This window comes from Bombina bombina, chromosome 6 (assembly GCF_027579735.1).
Source record: "Bombina bombina isolate aBomBom1 chromosome 6, aBomBom1.pri, whole genome shotgun sequence".
NCBI lineage: Eukaryota > Metazoa > Chordata > Amphibia > Anura > Bombinatoridae > Bombina > Bombina bombina.
In genome coordinates, this window is record NC_069504.1 from 395745996 (window position 1) to 395760523 (window position 14528).

At 38.8% G+C, this 14528-nt stretch overlaps 1 protein-coding gene across 2 annotated transcripts in view; it reads left to right on the forward strand.

Moving 5' to 3' along the window:
• Positions 1-14528, forward strand: part of SH3PXD2B (SH3 and PX domains 2B) — a 455707-nt gene that overhangs the window by 212354 nt on the left and 228825 nt on the right. The gene's annotated exons all lie outside the window — the stretch shown is intronic.

Here is a 14528-nt window from a genome sequence, read left to right on the forward strand (position 1 = left end):
CTGTCTAGTGCTGAATCTACCAAAGCTAAGTGTATCTGCTGTAAACTTTTGGTAGCTATTCCTCCAGCTGTTGTTTGTATTGATTGTCATGACAAACTTGTTAAAGCAGATAATATTTCCTTTAGTAAAGTACCATTGCCTGTTGCAGTTCCTTCAACATCTAAGGTGCAGAATGTTCCTGATAATATAAGAGATTTTGTTTCTGAATCCATAAAGAAGGCTATGTCTGTTATTTCTCCTTCTAGTAAACGTAAAAAATCTTTTAAAACTTCTCTCCCTACAGATGAATTTTTAAATGAACATCATCATTCTGATTCTGATGACTCCTCTGGTTCAGAGGATTCTGTCTCAGAGGTTGATGCTGATAAATCTTCATATTTATTTAAAATGGAATTTATTCGTTCTTTACTTAAAGAAGTCCTAATTGCTTTAGAAATAGAGGATTCTGGTCCTCTTGATACTAATTCTAAACGTTTGGATAAGGTATTTAAAGCCCCTGTGGTTATTCCAGAAGTTTTTCCTGTTCCTAATGCTATTTCTGCAGTAATTTCCAAAGAATGGGATAAATTGGGTAATTCATTTACTCCTTCTAAACGTTTTAAGCATTTATATCCTGTGCCGTCTGACAGATTAGAATTTTGGGACAAGATCCCTAAAGTTGATGGGGCTATTTCTACCCTTGCTAAACGTACTACTATTCCTACGTCAGATGGTACTTCGTTTAAGGATCCTCTAGATAGGAAAATTGAATCCTTTCTAAGAAAAGCTTATCTGTGTTCAGGTAATCTTCTTAGACCTGCTATATCTTTGGCTGATGTTGCTGCAGCTTCAACTTTTTGGTTGGAAACTTTAGCGCAACAAGTAACACATCGTGATTCTCATGATATTATTATTCTTCTTCAGCATGCTAATAATTTTATCTGTGATGCCATTTTTGATATTATCAGAGTTGATGTCAGGTTTATGTCTCTAGCTATTTTAGCTAGGAGAGCTTTATGGCTTAAAACTTGGAATGCTGATATGGCTTCTAAATCAACTTTACTTTCCATTTCTTTCCAGGGTAACAAATCATTTGGTTCTCAGTTGGATTCCATTATTTCAACTGTTACTGGTGGGAAAGGAACTTTTTTACCACAGGATAAAAAATCTAAAGGTAAAAACAGGGCTAATAATCGTTTTCGTTCCTTTCGTTTCAACAAAGAACAAAAGCCTGATCCTTCATCCTCAGGAGCAGTTTCAGTTTGGAAACCATCTCCAGTCTGGAATAAATCCAAGCCAGCTAGAAAGGCAAAGCCTGCTTCTAAGTCCACATGAAGGTGCGGCCCTCATTCCAGCTCAGCTGGTAGGGGGCAGGTTACGTTTTTTCAAGGAAATTTGGATCAATTCTGTTCACAATCTTTGGATTCAGAGCATTGTTTCAGAAGGGTACAGAATTGGTTTCAAGATGAGACCTCCTGCAAAGAGATTTTTTCTTTCCCGTGTCCCAGTAAATCCAGTAAAAGCTCAAGCATTTCTGAAATGTGTTTCAGATCTAGAGTTGACTGGAGTAATTATGCCAGTTCCAGTTCCGGAACAGGGGATGGGGTTTTATTCAAATCTCTTCATTGTACCAAAGAAGGAGAATTCCTTCAGACCAGTTCTGGATCTAAAAATATTGAATCGTTATGTAAGGATACCAACGTTCAAGATGGTAACTGTAAGGACTATCTTGCCTTTTGTTCAGCAAGGGAATTATATGTCCACAATAGATTTACAGGATGCATATCTGCATATTCCGATTCATCCAGATCATTGTCAGTTCCTGAGATTCTCTTTTCTGGACAAGCATTACCAGTTTGTGGCTCTGCCGTTTGGCCTAGCTACAGCTCCAAGAATTTTTACAAAAGTTCTCGGTGCCCTTCTGTCTGTAATCAGAGAACAGGGTATTGTGGTATTTCCTTATTTGGACGATATCTTGGTACTTGCTCAGTCTTTACATTTAGCAGAATCTCATACGAATCGACTTGTGTTGTTTCTTCAAGATCATGGTTGGAGGATCAATTTACCAAAAAGTTATTTGATTCCTCAGACAAGGGTAACCTTTCTGGGTTTCCAGATGGATTCAGTGTCCATGACTCTGTCTTTAACAGACAAGAGACGTCTAAAATTGATTGCAGCTTGTCGAAACCTTCAGTCACAATCATTCCCTTCGGTAGCCTTATGCATGGAAATTCTAGGTCTTATGACTGCTGCATCGGACGCGATCCCCTTTGCTCGTTTTCACATGCGACCTCTTCAGCTCTGTATGCTGAAGCAATGGTGCAAGGATTACACGAAGATATCTCAAACAATATCTTTAAAACCGATTGTTCGACACTCTCTAACATGGTGGACAGATCACCATCGTTTAATTCAGGGGGCTTCTTTTGTGCTTCCGACCTGGACTGTAATTTCAACAGATGCAAGTCTCACAGGTTGGGGAGCTGTGTGGGGATCTCTGACGGCACAAGGAGTTTGGGAATCTCAGGAGGTGAGATTACCGATCAATATTTTGGAACTCTGTGCAATTTTCAGAGCTCTTCAGTTTTGGCCTCTTCTGAAGAGAGAATCGTTCATTTGTTTTCAGACAGACAATGTCACAACTGTGGCATACATCAATCATCAAGGAGGTACTCACAGTCCTCTGGCTATGAAAGAAGTATCTCGAATTTTGGTTTGGGCGGAATCCAGCTCCTGTCTAATCTCTGCGGTTCATATCCCAGGTATAGACAATTGGGAAGCGGATTATCTCAGTCGCCAAACGTTGCATCCGGGCGAATGGTCTCTTCACCCAGAGGTATTTCTTCAGATTGTTCAAATGTGGGAACTTCCAGAAATAGATCTGATGGCGTCCCATCTAAACAAGAAACTTCCCAGGTATCTGTCCAGATTCCGGGATCCTCAGGCGGAGGCAGTGGATGCATTATCACTTCCTTGGAAGTATCATCCTGCCTATATCTTTCCGCCTCTAGTTCTTCTTCCAAGATTAATCTCCAAGATTCTGAAGGAATGCTAGTTTGTTCTGCTGGTAGCTCCGGCATGGCCTCACAGGTTTTGGTATGCGGATCTTGTCCGGATGGCCTCTTGCCAACCGTGGACTCTTCCGTTAAGACCAGACCTTCTGTCACAAGGTCCTTTTTTCCATCAGGATCTGAAATCCTTAAATTTAAAGGTATGGAGATTGAACGCTTGATTCTTGGTCAAAGAGGTTTCTCTGACTCTGTGATTAATACTATGTTACAGGCTCGTAAATCTGTATCTCGAGAGATATATTATAGAGTCTGGAAGACTTATATTTCTTGGTGTCTTTCTCATCATTTTTCTTGGCATTCTTTTAGAATACCGAGAATTTTACAGTTTCTTCAGGATGGTCTAGATAAGGGTTTGTCCGCAAGTTCTTTGAAAGGACAAATCTCTGCTCTTTCTGTTCTTTTTCACAGAAAGATTGCTATTCTTCCTGATATTCATTGTTTTGTACAAGCTTTGGTTCGTATAAAACCTGTCATTAAGTCAATTTCTCCTCCTTGGAGTTTGAATTTGGTTCTGGGAGCTCTTCAATCTCCTCCGTTTGAACCTATGCATTCATTGGACATTAAATTACTTTCTTGGAAAGTTTTGTTCCTTTTGGCCATCTCTTCTGCCAGAAGAGTTTCTGAATTATCTGCTCTTTCTTGTGAGTCTCCTTTTCTGATTTTTCATCAGGATAAGGCGGTGTTGCGAACTTCTTTTGAATTTTTACCTAAAGTTGTGAATTCCAACAACATTAGTAGAGAAATTGTGGTTCCTTCATTATGTCCTAATCCTAAGAATTCTAAGGAGAAATCGTTGCATTCTTTGGATGTTGTTAGAGCTTTGAAATATTATGTTGAAGCTACGAAATCTTTCCGTAAGACTTCTAGTCTATTTGTTATCTTTTCCGGTTCTAGAAAAGGCCAGAAAGCTTCTGCCATTTCTTTGGCATCTTGGTTGAAATCTTTCATTCATCTTGCTTATGTTGAGTCGGGTAAAACTCCGCCTCAGAGAATTACAGCTCATTCTACTAGGTCAATTTCTACTTCCTGGGCATTTAGGAATGAAGCTTCGGTTGACCAGATTTGCAAAGCAGCAACTTGGTCCTCTTTGCATACTTTTACTAAATTCTACCATTTTGATGTATTTTCTTCTTCTGAAGCAGTTTTTGGTAGAAAAGTACTTCAGGCAGCGATTTCAGTTTGAATCTTCTGCTTATGTTTTTCGTTAAACTTTATTTTGGGTGTGGATTGTTTTCAGCAGGAATTGGCTGTCTTTATTTTATCCCTCCCTCTCTAGTGACTCTTGTGTGGAAAGATCCACATCTTGGGTAGTCATTATCCCATACGTCACTAGCTCATGGACTCTTGCTAATTACATGAAAGAAAACATAATTTATGTAAGAACTTACCTGATAAATTAATTTCTTTCATATTAGCAAGAGTCCATGAGGCCCGCCCTTTTTTTGTGGTGGTTCTGATTTTGTATAAAGCACATTTATTCCAATTCCTTATTTTATATGCTTTTGCACTTTTTTATCACCCCACTTCTTGGCTATTCGTTAAACTGAATTGTGGGTGTGGTGAGGGGTGTATTTATAGGCATTTTGAGGTTTGGGAAACTTTGCCCCTCCTGGTAGGAATGTATATCCCATACGTCACTAGCTCATGGACTCTTGCTAATATGAAAGAAATTAATTTATCAGGTAAGTTCTTACATAAATTATGTTTTTTCTTTTTTTGGGGGGGGGTTTATAATTTTAGTTTAATTTTTTTTTTTTTTTATTTTATTTTTTTTACCCCTGAATTTTATTTTCAGCCCTTGACAATAAAAGGGTTAAACATAATGTGGTGAAATACCTCTGTAGAATTTTTTACACCCCAGGATATTTATCCCCCAAATATATACTTTGGTGTATCAGTTTTGAATTTGATGACCACTATTTACCTTATGGTCCAAGTATTACAAATCTTAGCGTTAAACCAATTATTCCATCTTTGTAGTATTTGGCCTATATTTGCTATAAATTAATTGGAAACCTAGACATATGGGGTATGCCTACAACCAGGACAACAAAATGAATCTATTTGGTGATATTTTTCTTAAGCTACACTAGTTTTGTAGAAAAATTTGTAAAGAAAACTGCAAAAAAATGCTTTTCTTTCATGTAATTGGCAAGAGTCCATGAGCTAGTGACGTATGGGATATACAATCCTACCAGGAGGGGCAAAGTTTCCCAAACCTCAAAATGCCTATAAATACACCCCCTCACCACACCCACAAATCAGTTTTACAAACTTTGCTTCCTATGGAGGTGGTGAAGTAAGTTTGTACTTAGATTCTACGTTGATATGCGCTTCTCAGCATTTTGAAGCCCGATTCCTTTGAGTACAATGAATGTCAGAGGAATGTGAAGGGAGTATCACCTATTGAATGCAACGTTTTTTCTCACAGGAGATCTATTTAATAGGTTCTCTGTTATCGGTCGTAGAGATTCATCTCCTACCTCCCTTATTCAGATCGACGATATACAGGTGAAACTCGAAAAATTAGAATATCGTGCAAAAGTTAATTTATTTCACTAATGCAACTTAAAAGGTGAAACTAATATATGAGATAGACTCATTACATGCAAAGCAAGATAGTTCAAGCCTTGATTTGTCATAATTGTGACGATTATGGCTTATATATTAGTTTCACCTTTTAAGTTGCATTAGTGAAATAAATGAACTTTTGCCCGATATTCTAATTTTTCGAGTTTCACCTGTACCGTACTCTCATATTCCATTACCTCTACTGATAACCGTTTCAGTACTGGTTTGGCTATCTCCTCTATGTGGATGGGTGTCTTTTGGTAAGTATGTTTCCATTACAAGACACTCTCAGCTATGGTTTGGCACTTTATGCATTAATATAAAGTTCTAAATATATGTATTGTACTTATATTTGCCATGAGTCAGGTTTATGTATATTTCCTTTTGCAGACTATCCGTTACCTGGGGTATAGTCTTTTCTCAATTGACTGCTTTTCATTAAATTTCACTGGCAAAATTAGGCTTGCAAGGGCGCAAAATGCCAAAATTGATTGGGTCATTTTTGACGCAAAGATACGTCCGACGATGCAATTTCGTCATTTCCGGCGTCGACTTCCTTGCACAAGGTTGCGTCTACAGTGTGTCAATTCCGGATTTTGTTAGCACCAAAAAATTCAGTTTGCGTTGTGTGTCATACTTGGCGCCAAATAATTTCATTATTTTAAACCCAATTCCTATATACCTTTTGCCTTTTTTCTATGTCAGAGGGCTATGCTGTTTGCATTTTTTTCCCATTCCTGAAACTGCCATATAAGGAAATTGATAATTTCGCTTTATATATTGTTTTTTCTCTTACATTTGCAAGATGTCTCAATCTGATCTTGTCTCAGAAATCACTGTTGGAACCCTGCTGAATGATAACAGTTCTACCAAAGCTAAGTGCATTTGTTGTAAATTGGTGGAGATTATATCTCCAGCTGTGGTATGTAATAGTTGTCATGATAAGCTTTTACATGCAGAGAATGTGTCCATCAGTAATAGTACAATGCCTGTTGTTCCTTCAACATCTAATGTACATGATATACCTGTGAATATAAAAGATTTTATTGCTGATGCCATTCAGAAGGCTTTGTCTGCCATCCCGCCTTCTAATAAACATATAAGGTCTTTTAAATCTTCTCATACAGTTAATGAATTTTCAAATGACCGACAACATACTGAATTATCCTCCTCTGATGAGGATCTATCTGATTTAGAAGATCCTTCCTCAGATATTGACACTGACAAATCTACTTATTTATTTAAAATGGAATATATTCGTTCCTTGTTAAAAGAGGTGTTGATTTCTTTGGATATTGAGGAAACTAGTCCTCTTGATATTAAAACTAGTAAACGTTTAAATTCTGTTTATAAACCCCCTGTGGTTACTCCAGAGGTTTTTCCAGTTCCTGATGCTATTTCTGATATGATTTCTAAGGAATGGAATAGGACTGGTGGTACTTTTATTCCTTCTTCAAGGTTTAAAAAATCGTATTCTTTGCCAGCAATTAGATTGGGGTTTTGGGAAAAGATCCCCAAAGTTGATGGGGCTATTTCTACTCTTGATAAACGTACTACTATTCCTATGGAAGATTAGTACTTCTTTTAAAGACCCTTTAGATAGGAAACTTGAATCTTATCTAAGATAAGCTTATTTATATTCTGGCTATTTTCTCAGGCCTGCCATTTCTATGGCTGATGTTGCAGCTGCATCAACTTTTTGGTTGGAAAGCTTAGCGTAACTGGAAATGGATCCTGATTTGTCTAGCATTGTTCGCTTGCTTCAACATGCTAATCATTTTATCTGTGATGCCATTTTTGATATCATCAAAATTGATGTTAAGTCTATGTATTTAGCTATTTTAGCTAGAAGAGCGTTGTGGCTCAAATATTGGAATGCTGACATGGTATCTAAGTCTAGATTACTATCTCTTTCTTTCCAAGGTAATTTATTTGGTTCTCAGTTAGATTCGATTATTTCAACTTTCACTTGGGGGAAGGGAGTTTTTTTGTCTCAGGATAAAATACCTAAAGGTAAATCTAAAGTTTATAACCGTTTTCGTTCCTTTCGACAAAATAAGGAACAGAAACCTAATTCTTCTCCCAAAGAATCTGGTTCCAATTGGAAACCTTCTTCAAGTTGGAGTAAATCCAAACCGTTTAAGAAACCAAAGCCAGCCCCCAAGTCTGCATGAAGGTGCAGCCCTCATTCCAGCTCAGCTGGTAGGGGGCAGATTAAGATTCTTCCAAAACTTTCGGGCAGATTCTGTCCAAAATCAATGGATTCAGAGTATTGTCTCTCAAGGGTACCGAATACGATTCAGAGTAAGACCTCCTGTGAGAAGAGTTTTTTTCTCATGCATCCCAGCAAATCCAGTAAAGGCTCAGGCTTTTCTGAAGTGTGTTTCAGACCTGGAGCTTTCAGGGGTAATTATACCAGTTCTGTTTCAGGAACAGGGTCTGGGATTTTATTCAAATCTATTCATTGTCCCAAAGAAAAAAAATTCATTCATGCCAGTTCTGGATCTGAGAATTTTGAATCGTTATGTGACTATAAGGACTATTCTGCCTTTTTTCAGCAAGGGCATTACATATCCACAATAGACTTACAGGATGCATATCTTCATATTCCGATTCATCCAGACCACTATCAGTTTCTGAGATTCTCTTTTCTAGACAAGCATTACTAATTTGTTGCTCTTCCATTTGGCCTAGCGACAGCTCCAAGAATCTTTTCAAAGGTTCTCGGTGCCCTACTCTCTGTAATCAGAGAACGAGGTATGGCAGTGTTTCCTTATTTGAACAATATATTGATATCTTGGTAATAGCTCAGTCTTTATATTCTGCAGAATCTCACACAAATCAACTAGTGTTGTTTCTTCAAAGACATGGTTGGAGGATCAATTTACCAAAAAGTTCTTTGATTCCTCAGACAAGGGTCACCTTTTTAGGTTTCCAGATAGATTCAGTGTCCATGACTCTGTCTCTAACAGACAAGAGACAATTAAAATTGGTTTCAGCTTGTGGGAGCCTTCAGTAGCTATGTGCATGGAAGTTTTAGGTCTCATGACTGCAGCATCGGACGCGATCCCCTTTTGATCGTTTTCATATGAGACCTCTCCAGCTTTGTATGCTTAACCAATTGTGCAGGGATTATACAAAGATATCACAATTAATATTCAGTTCCCAATCTATGAAAGAAGTGTCTCGGATACTTGTTTGGGTGGAATCCAGCTCCTGTCTAATTGCTGCGGTTCATATCCCAGGTATAGACAATTGGGAAGCGGATTATCTTAGCCGTCAGACTTTACATCCAGATGTGTTTTCTCAGATTGTTCAGATGTGGGGTCTTCCAGAAATAGATCTGATGGCTTCCCATCTAAACAAGAAACTACCCAGGTACCTGTCCAGGTCCAGGGATCCTCAGGTGGAAGCGGTGTATGCGTTAGCAGTTCCTTGGTGTTACCAACTTGCTTATATCTTCCCGCCTCTAGTTCTTCTTCCAAGAGTGATTTCCAAGATCATCATGGAACAATCGTTTGTGTTGCTGGTAGCTCAAGCATGGCCTCACAGGTTTTGGTATGTTGATCTTGTTCGGATGTCCAGTTGCCAACTTTGGCCACTTCCATTAAGGCCAGACCTTCTGTCTCAAGGTCCGTTTCTTTCATGTAATTAGCAAGAGTCCATGAGCTAGTGACGTATGGGATATACATTCCTACCAGGAGGGGCAAAGTTTCCCAAACCTCAAAATGCCTATAAATACACCCCTCACCACACCCACAATTCAGTTTTACAAACTTTGCCTCCGATGGAGGTGGTGAAGTAAGTTTGTGCTAGATTCTACGTTGATATGCGCTCCGCAGCAAGTTGGAGCCCGGTTTTCCTCTCAGCGTGCAGTGAATGTCAGAGGGATGTGAGGAGAGTATTGCCTATTTGAATGCAGTGATCTCCTTCTAAGGGGTCTATTTCATAGGTTCTCTGTTATTGGTCGTAGAGATTCATCTCTTACCTCCCTTTTCAGATCGACGATATACTCTTATATATACTATTACCTCTGCTGATTCTCGTTTCAGTACTGGTTTGGCTATCTGCTATATGTAGATGAGTGTCCTGGGGTAAGTAAGTCTTATTTTCTGTGACACTCCTAGCTATGGTTGGGCACTTTGTTTATAAAGTTCTAAATATATGTATTCAAACATTTATTTGCCTTGACTCAGAATGTTCAACTTTCCTTATTTTCAGACAGTCAGTTTCATATTTGGGATAATGCATTTTAATTTAACATTTTTCTTACCTTAAAATTTGACTTTTTCCCTGTGGGCTGTTAGGCTCGCGGGGGCTGAAAATGCTTCATTTTATTGCGTCATTCTTGGCGCGGACTTTTTTGGCGCAAAAATTCTATTTCCGTTTCCGGCGTCATACGTGTCGCCGGAAGTTGCGTCATTTTTTGACGTTATTTTGCGCCAAAAATGTCGGCGTTCCGGATGTGGCGTCATTTTTGGCGCCAAAAAGCATTTAGGCGCCAAATAATGTGGGCGTCTTATTTGGCGCGAAAAAATATGGGCGTCACTTTTGTCTCCACATTATTTAAGTCTCATTTTTTCTTGCTTCTGGTTGCTAGAAGCTTGTTCTTTGGCATTTTTTCCCATTCCTGAAACTGTCATTTAAGGAATTTGATCAATTTTGCTTTATATATATGTTGTTTTTTCTCTTACGTATTGCAAGATGTCTCACGTTGCATCTGAGTCAGAAGATACTACAGGAAAATCGCTGTCAAGTGCTGAATCTACCAAAGCTAAGTGTATCTGCTGTAAACTTTTGGTAGCTATTCCTCCAGCTGTTGTTTGTATTGATTGTCATGACAAACTTGTTAAAGCAGATAATATTTCCTTTAGTAAAGTACCATTGCCTGTTGCAGTTCCTTCAACATCTAAGGTGCAGAATGTTCCTGATAATATAAGAGATTTTGTTTCTGAATCCATAAAGAAGGCTATGTCTGTTATTTCTCCTTCTAGTAAACGTAAAAAATCTTTTAAAACTTCTCTCCCTACAGATGAATTTTTAACTGAACATCATCATTCTGATTCTGATGATTCCTCTGGTTCAGAGGATTCTGTCTCAGAGGTTGATGCTGATAAATCTTCATATTTATTTAAAATGGAATTTATTCGTTCTTTACTTAAAGAAGTCCTAATTGCTTTAGAAATAGAGGATTCTGGTCCTCTTGATACTAAATCTAAACGTTTAAATAAGGTTTTTAAATCTCCTGTAGTTATTCCAGAAGTTTTTCCTGTCCCTGATGCTATTTCTGCAGTAATTTCCAAAGAATGGGATAATTTGGGTAATTCATTTACTCCTTCTAAACGTTTTAAGCAATTATATCCTGTGCCGTCTGACAGATTAGAATTTTGGGACAAGATCCCTAAAGTTGATGGGGCTATTTCTACCCTTGCTAAACGTACTACTATTCCTACGTCAGATGGTACTTCGTTTAAGGATCCTCTAGATAGGAAAATTGAGTCCTTTCTAAGAAAAGCTTATCTGTGTTCAGGTAATCTTCTTAGACCTGCTATATCTTTGGCTGATGTTGCTGCAGCTTCAACTTTTTGGTTGGAAACTTTAGCGCAACAAGTAACACATCGTGATTCTCATGATATTATTATTCTTCTTCAACATGCTAATAATTTTATCTGTGATGCCATTTTTGATATTATCAGAGTTGATGTCAGGTTTATGTCTCTAGCTATTTTAGCTAGAAGAGCTTTATGGCTTAAAACTTGGAATGCTGATATGGCTTCTAAATCAACTTTACTTTCCATTTCTTTCCAGGGTAACAAATTATTTGGTTCTCAGTTGGATTCCATTATTTCAACTGTTACTGGTGGGAAAGGAACTTTTTTACCACAGGATAAAAAATCTAAAGGTAAAAACAGGGCTAATAATCGTTTTCGTTCCTTTCGTTTCAACAAAGAACAAAAGCCTGATCCTTCATCCTCAGGAGCAGTTTCAGTTTGGAGACCATCTCCAGTCTGGAATAAATCCAAGCCAGCTAGAAAGGCAAAGCCTGCTTCTAAGTCCACATGAAGGTGCGGCCCTCATTCCAGCTCAGCTGGTAGGGGGCAGGTTACGTTTTTTCAAGGAAATTTGGATCAATTCTGTTCACAATCTTTGGATTCAGAGCATTGTTTCAGAAGGGTACAGAATTGGTTTCAAGTTGAGACCTCCTGCAAAGAGATTTTTTCTTTCCCGTGTCCCAGTAAATCCAGTAAAAGCTCAAGCATTTCTGAAATGTGTTTCAGATCTAGAGTTGACTGGAGTAATTATGCCAGTTCCAGTTCCGGAACAGGGGATGGGGTTTTATTCAAATCTCTTCATTGTACCAAAGAAGGAGAATTCTTTCAGACCAGTTCTGGATCTAAAAATATTGAATCGTTATGTAAGGATACCAACGTTCAAGATGGTAACTGTAAGGACTATCTTACCTTTTGTTCAGCAAGGGAATTATATGTCCACAATAGATTTACAGGATGCATATCTGCATATTCCGATTCATCCAGATCATTATCAGTTCCTGAGATTCTCGTTTCTGGACAAGCATTACCAGTTTGTGGCTCTGCCGTTTGGCCTAGCTACAGCTCCAGGAATTTTTACAAAGGTTCTCGGTGCCCTGCTGTCTGTAATCAGAGAACAGGGTATTGTGGTATTTCCTTATTTGGACGATATCTTGGTACTTGCTCAGTCTTTACATTTAGCAGAATCTCATACGAATCGACTTGTGTTGTTTCTTGAAGATCATGGTTGGAGGATCAATTTACCAAAAAGTTCTTTGATTCCTCAGACAAGGGTAATCTTTCTGGGTTTCCAGATGGATTCAGTGTCCATGACTCTGTCTTTAACAGACAAGAGACGTCTAAAGTTGATTACAGCTTGTCGAAACCTTCAGTCATAATCATTCCCTTCGGTAGCCTTATGCATGGAAATTCTAGGTCTTATGACTGCTGCATCGGACGCGATCCCCTTTGCTCGTTTTCACATGCGACCTCTTCAGCTCTGTATGCTGAAGCAATGGTGCAAGGATTACACGAAGATATCTCAATTAATATCTTTAAAACCGATTGTTCGACACTCTCTAACATGGTGGACAGATCACCATCGTTTAATTCAGGGGGCTTCTTTTGTGCTTCCGACCTGGACTGTAATTTCAACAGATGCAAGTCTCACAGGTTGGGGAGCTGTGTGGGGATCTCTGACGGCACAAGGAGTTTGGGAATCTCAGGAGGTGAGATTACCGATCAATATTTTGGAACTCCGTGCAATTTTCAGAGCTCTTCAGTTTTGGCCTCTTCTGAAGAGAGAATCGTTCATTTGTTTTCAGACAGACAATGTCACAACTGTGGCATACATCAATCATCAAGGAGGGACTCACAGTCCTCTGGCTATGAAAGAAGTATCTCGAATTTTGGTTTGGGCGGAATCCAGCTCCTGTCTAATCTCTGCGGTTCATATCCCAGGTGTAGACAATTGGGAAGCGGATTATCTCAGTCGCCAAACGTTGCATCCGGGCGAATGGTCTCTTCACCCAGAGGTATTTCTTCAGATTGTTCAAATGTGGGAACTTCCAGAAATAGATCTGATGGCGTCCCATCTAAACAAGAAACTTCCCAGGTATCTGTCTAGATCCCGGGATCCTCAGGCGGAGGCAGTGGATGCATTATCACTTCCTTGGAAGTATCATCCTGCCTATATCTTTCCGCCTCTAGTTCTTCTTCCAAGGGTAATCTCCAAGATTCTGAAGGAATGCTCGTTTGTTCTGCTGGTAGCTCCGGCATGGCCTCACAGGTTTTGGTATGCGGATCTTGTCCGGATGGCCTCTTGCCAACCGTGGACTCTTCCGTTAAGACCAGACCTTCTGTCACAAGGTCCTTTTTTCCATCAGGATCTGAAATCCTTAAATTTAAAGGTATGGAGATTGAACGCTTGATTCTTGGTCAAAGAGGTTTCTCTGACTCTGTGATTAATACTATGTTACAGGCTCGTAAATCTGTATCTCGAGAGATATATTATAGAGTCTGGAAGACTTATATTTCTTGGTGTCTTTCTCATCATTTTTCCTGGCATTCTTTTAGAATACCGAGAATTTTACAGTTCCTTCAGGATGGTTTAGATAAGGGTTTGTCCGCAAGTTCTTTGAAAGGACAAATCTCTGCTCTTTCTGTTCTTTTTCACAGAAAGATTGCTATTCTTCCTGATATTCATTGTTTTGTACAAGCTTTGGTTCGTATAAAACCTGTCATTAAGTCAATTTCTCCTCCTTGGAGTTTGAATTTGGTTCTGGGAGCTCTTCAAGCTCCTCCGTTTGAACCTATGCATTCATTGGACATTAAATTACTTTCTTGGAAAGTTTTGTTCCTTTTGGCCATCTCTTCTGCCAGAAGAGTTTCTGAATTATCTGCTCTTTCTTGTGAGTCTCCTTTTCTGATTTTTCATCAGGATAAGGCGGTGTTGCGAACTTCTTTTGAATTTTTACCTAAAGTTGTGAATTCCAACAACATTAGTAGAGAAATTGTGGTTCCTTCATTATGTCCTAATCCTAAGAATTCTAAGGAGAAATCGTTGCATTCTTTGGATGTTGTTAGAGCTTTGAAATATTATGTTGAAGCTACGAAATCTTTTCGTAAGACTTCTAGTCTATTTGTTATCTTTTCCGGTTCTAGAAAAGGCCAGAAAGCTTCTGCCATTTCTTTGGCATCTTGGTTGAAATCTTTAATTCATCTTGCCTATGTTGAGTCGGGTAAAACTCCGCCTCAGAGAATTACAGCTCATTCTACTAGGTCAGTTTCTACTTCCTGGGCGTTTAGGAATGAAGCTTCGGTTGACCAGATCTGCAAAGCAGCAACTTGGTCCTCTTTGCATACTTTTACTAAATTC